This window comes from Scaptodrosophila lebanonensis, unplaced genomic scaffold (genome assembly GCF_003285725.1).
Source record: "Scaptodrosophila lebanonensis strain 11010-0011.00,11010-0021.00 unplaced genomic scaffold, SlebRS2 tig00000320-arrow-arrow-pilon, whole genome shotgun sequence".
Lineage (NCBI taxonomy): Eukaryota > Metazoa > Arthropoda > Insecta > Diptera > Drosophilidae > Scaptodrosophila > Scaptodrosophila lebanonensis.
The window spans coordinates 1,551-7,500 of NW_022060646.1; the positions used below are offsets into that span (position 1 = coordinate 1,551).

General features: G+C 35.5%; 1 non-coding gene across 1 annotated transcript in view; it reads right to left on the reverse strand.

Moving 5' to 3' along the window:
- Positions 1-2,252: 2,252 nt before the first annotated feature.
- LOC115630100 overlaps positions 2,253-5,950 on the reverse strand; it is a 4,011-nt gene continuing 313 nt past the window's right edge. The window contains exon 1 of the ribosomal RNA XR_003996004.1: positions 2,253-5,950. This exon is cut by the window's right edge and continues 313 nt beyond it. This is a non-coding gene — a ribosomal RNA (large subunit ribosomal RNA).

The window sequence follows — 5,950 nt, forward strand, 5'->3', positions numbered from 1 at the left end:
GCAGAAGCACACTCCACAAGTATGTTTTGTGCCACTACTTCTATCTGCGGTAGCATTTTTCAAAATGTACCACTAAATTCAACATGTATTTATGCACCTCCAAACCAAACATAAATACATTTATAGTGTGTTTATTTGGAATAAACACACTATATTTATTTTAACACATGGGTATCTTCATATATAGTGTGTTTATAATGAATAAACACACTATATTTTAATGCATAGGTTATTTCATATATAGTGTGTTTATTATGAATAAACACACTATATTTATTTTAATGCATGAGCTACTTCATATGTAGTGTGTTTATTTTGAAATAAACACACTATATTTATTTTAACTATACAAATGCATGTTATTTTAGTAATACATTTCATATAAAATGCTACAGCATAAAGAAGTAGTGGCACAAAACACCTATATATACATGGTGTCTGTTGCTTGAACAAACACTTGTATATATTAATGAAGGAAAATTTTTCTTCATGGGTGCGAGAGAACCCACTGACTCTAGAGGTGGTTTTGTGCCACTAATTTTCTTTATGATGCGGTAGCATTTGTATATAAATTAATGACTAAAATGACATTTACCCTCTATAGGTTAAATAAGTTTATAGTGTGTTTATTGGAATAAACACACTAGTATTGTGTAATGCATGGGGTGACTTCATATATAGAGTGTGTTATTATTAAATAAACACACTTAGATTTATTTAACACATGGGTTACTTCATATATAGTGGTGTTTATAAAATGATAACACACTATCTTATTATAATACCATGTGATTAACATTTAAGGAAACATTGGTATGCCTTAATAAATGCAATACTTTGTATGTACATTTATAATATTTACACATGCCCAATTACTATAATATAGTAAAAATTGGCGTGGCGGGTGTGCTTGTTGTAACATTATCTGATAATACTATGGTACACAGTCCAAAGTGAATACAGAGAGTTATTATATACTTAAGACTTTTCGCATAGGCTCAGCAAGAGGCAAGTTAAATATCTTTACGCATACCAATACGATAATATGTAAAATGGCGTTCTGGTGTGCTTGTTTTGTAACATTTCTGATATACGATGGTACACATTCCAAGTGATACATCGAGTTATTATATACTTAAGACTTTTCGCATATGCTCAGTCAAGGAAGTATTTTTACACATGCCATACTATAATATGTAAAATTGGGTGCGGGTGTGCTTGTTTGTAACTTGTCTGATATCCTACTATGTACACAGTTCATATGGATACATAGAGTTATTACAGTACTTAAGACTTTTCGCATATGCCTCAAGTCAGGGCAGAGTATTCTTATGATGCAATACTATAATATATAAAAGTTGCGGCGGGTGTGCTTGTTTGTAACATTCGATATACTATGTACACATCCATATGATACTAGAGTTATTATATATTTAAGAACGTTTTCGCATAAGCTCAAGTCAAGGGCAAGTATATATTTACACATGCCAATACTATAATATAGTAAAATTGGCGTGCGGGGTGTGCTTGTTTGTAACATTTCTGATATACTATGTACACATTCCATAGTGATACATAGAGTTATTATATACTTAAGACTTTTCGCATATGCTCAAGTCAAGGGCAAGTATATATTTACACATGCCAATACTATAATATAGTAAAATTGGCGTGCGGGTGTGCTTGTTTGTAACATTTCTGATATACTTATGTACACATTTCATAGTGATACATATATACTTAAGACTTTTCGCATATGCTCCAAGGGGCAAGTATATATTGACTTGTATATATTATATATTTACACGAGCCAATACTATACTAGAATATAGTAATTGGCATGCGCGTTCTTGTTTATAACATTTCTGATACTCTATGTACACATTCCAAAGTGATATACATAGAGTTATTATATACTTAAGACTTTTCGCATGCTCAAAGAGACAAGTATATATTAATTTTATACATAGGGACACCATTATGTATAATATTTTGTAGTATATAGGTGGGTGGTTATAATATATATAGGTTAAATATATATAAAAAAAAATAATAATAATTAATAATAATGGCAGGCCTTAATGAATACACACACCACCACCAACAGTGAGTGAAACACCGGCTACCATTATTGATGATTCTCGATTGACTCTATATATATATATTATATATTATTATATATACTACATGCACAATGTACAAAACCATTGCGAAGTCGTATATTTTTATATATAAACATATTATATATATCGTCGAATCATCAAGCAAAGGATAAGCTTCAGTGGATCGCAGTATGGCAGCTGCTCAACCACTTACAACACCTTGCCCGTTACAAAAGTCGTTTACAATTGATTCTAGGCTTTGTCATTGTATTAAATAATGTTTTAATAAGTAACTAGCATTGGCACCAGGTGATCGAAGATCCTCCAAAGTTAACTATGTTACTCATAACATTGGCATCACATATTCATTGTCGTTTATAAATGCATATAAACTTTTAATGATTTAGAAGCCATACAATGCAAATTGCCCCATTTTTATCATTGCAGTCCAGCACGGATACGACCTTAGAGGCGTTCAGGCATAATCCAACGGACGTAGCGTCATACCACTGTTCGCTCGAACAAGTATTGTGCCATAGGTCCGTACCTGCGGTTCCTCTCGTACTACGCAGGAATGCTGTCGCAACAACGTTTTTGTCATTAGTAGGGTAAAACTAACCTGTCTCACGACGGTCTAAACCCAGCTCACGTTCCCTTGCATGGGTGAACAATCCAACGCTTGGTGAATTTTGCTTCACAATGATAGGAAGAGCCGACATCGAAGGATCAAAAAGCGACGTCGCTATGAACGCTTGGCCGCCACAAGCCAGTTATCCCTATGGTAACTTTTCTGACACCTCTTGTTAAAAACTCTTTAAACCAAAAGGATCGATAGGCCGAGCTTTTGCTGTCCCTGTGTGTACTGGACACCGAGATCAAGTCAGCTTTTGCCCTTTTGCTCTATGTGTGGTTTCTGTCCGCACTGAGCTGGCCTTGGGACACCTCCGTTATTATTTGAGAGATGTACCGCCCCAGTCAAACTCCCTACCTGGCAATGTCCTTGAATTGGATCATACCGGAGTAATTGGAGTTATACCAAATTCATAAATTGAAAATACACATAAATGCGCATCCTCTCATTATTAGAATTTGTTTGCAATTATATAACAAACTCATGATACTTTGATCAAGAAGCTTGCATCAAAACCCAATACCATAAGATATATAAAAATATATCCGTATAATGGCTAGGAAATGATACACGTTCCATTTAATCAAGTAAGTAAGGAAACAATAAGAGTAGTGGTATTTCATTGGCGATACTAAACCGAAATCTAATATCTCCCACTTATTCTACACCTCTTATGTCTCCTTACACTGCCAGATTAGAGTCAAGCTCAAAAGGGTCTTCTTTCCCCGCTAATTATTCCAAGCCCGTTCCCTTGGCTGTGGTTTCGCTAGATAGTAGATAGGGACAGTAGGAATCTCGTTAATCCATTCATGCGCGTCACTAATTAGATGACGAGGCATTTGGCTACCTTAAGAGAGTCATAGTTACTCCCGCCGTTGACCCGCGCTTACTTGAATTTCTTCACGTTGACATTCAGAGCACTGGGCAGAAATCACATTGTGTCAACACCCGCTAGGGCCATCACAATGCTTTGTTTTAATTAGACAGTCGGATTCCCCAAGTCCGTGCCAGTTCTGAATTGATTGTTAATTGATAATCGTTATAATTTAAAAGAGCTAAAACTGAAAGGTTTAACCCCTCCAGATTAGTATTCTTAAAAATTTTAGCAAGAAAGTTCCACAATTGGCTACGTAACTAACAATCCGGGGAACAAATGACGATCATTAAAAATAATCGAAATTCTATTTACCCAGAACGAGAACATAAACCATGTTATTGTTTCCCAATCAAGCCCGATTATCTCAATCTTCAGAGCCAATCCTTATCCCGAAGTTACGGATCTAATTTGCCGACTTCCCTTACCTACATTATTCCATCGACTAGAGACTCTTCACCTTGGAGACCAGCTGCGGATATTGGTACGGCCTGTTGAGAAGTTTGCGTGTCCCCACCATAAATTTTCAAGGTCCGAGGAGAAAATATCGACACAACAGTATATGTCATGCTCTTCTAGCCCATCTACCATATCTCTCTGCGAAAGACTTCCATGGTAGTACGGCTATAAAACAGAAAAGAAAACTCTTCCGATATCTCTCGACGGCTTCTTTATGGTCGTTCCTGTTGCCAGGATGAGCACAAGGCCCATATTTAATAACAAACGGATACTCAACAGGTTACGGAATTGGAACCGTATTCCCTTTCGTTCAAAATTATTCAAGTGTATCAATAATAATATGTATGTTGTGTATATATATATATATTTTTACTTGAAAATTTTCGGCTTTCGCCTTGAACTTAGGACCGACTAACTCGTGATCAACCACTGTTCACACGAAACCCTTCTCCACTTCAGTCCTCCAAGGTCTCATTCGATTATTTGCTACTACCACCAAGATCTGTACCAATGGCGGCTCCATGCAGGCTTACGCCAAACACTTCTACGCACACCATTGTACCTTCCTACTCACTAAAGTTTCAAAATTTATATTTTTATATAAATATGAATCATTTACTTTAGCGGTAATGTATAGGTATACAACTTAAGCGCCATCCATTTTAAGGGCTAGTTGCTTCGGCAGGTGAGTTGTTACACACTCCTTAGCGGATTACGACTTCCATGTCCACCGTCCTGCTGTTTTAAGCAACCAACGCCTTTCATGGTATCTGCATGAGTTGTTAATTTGGGCACCGTAACATTACGTTTGGTTCATCCCACAGCGCCAGTTCTGCTTACCAAAAGTGGCCCACTGGGCACATTATATCATAACCTTAAACTTCATTTCAAGAAAGTTAAGGTTCTTACCCATTTAAAGTTTGAGAATAGGTTAAGATCGTTTCGACCCTAAGGCCTCTAATCATTCGCTTTACCAGATAAGATTATTTTATGCAATATATAAATGCACCAGCTATCCTGAGGGAAACTTCGGAAGGAACCAGCTACTAGATGGTTCGATTGGTCTTTCGCCCCTATACTCAATTCTGACAATCGATTTGCACGTCAGAACTGTTTCGGTCTTCCATCAGGGTTTCCCCTGACTTCAACCTGATCAAGTATAGTTCACCATCTTTCGGGTCACAGCATATATGCTCAAGGTACGTTCCAGTTAGAGGTATAAATAATATAAATATTATTATACATAACTATATAGAGCGCCCCGGGATTGAATTAATAAACTATATAAAATAATTTAAAAACTAATCCCATTTGTATTGGTAGTCAAGTTAATTACGCCATTAGGTTTATAAAATAAATCCCAATGACTTGCATATATGTTAGACTCCTTGGTCCGTGTTTCAAGACGGGTCCCGAAGGTATCCTGAATCTTTCGCATTGTTAATCATACAAGTGCCTATAATAAATATAAATATCATAGATATAAATATCATTATATAATTTCGAAAAATTAACACACTGTATTTCATATCAATCTATCAGCACTTTATCAAATTTAATGACATTTATTCTATGTTATCAATGGGCAAGCCATAATAATTTGAATAAACTATAAGCCATATTTTATGATAAATTTTTGTATATGCTAATAGATTACAATGTCCTTATATGGGAAAAATGCACACTATTATTAATAATATTTATTAAATATTATAATTATAATGATGAATTTCCCATAATGGATATTCAGGTTCATCGGGCTTAACCTCTAAGCAGTTTCACGTACTATTTAACTCTCTATTCAGAGTTCTTTTCAACTTTCCCTCACGGTACTTGTTTACTATCGGTCTCATGGTTATATTTAGTTTTAGATGGAGTTTACCA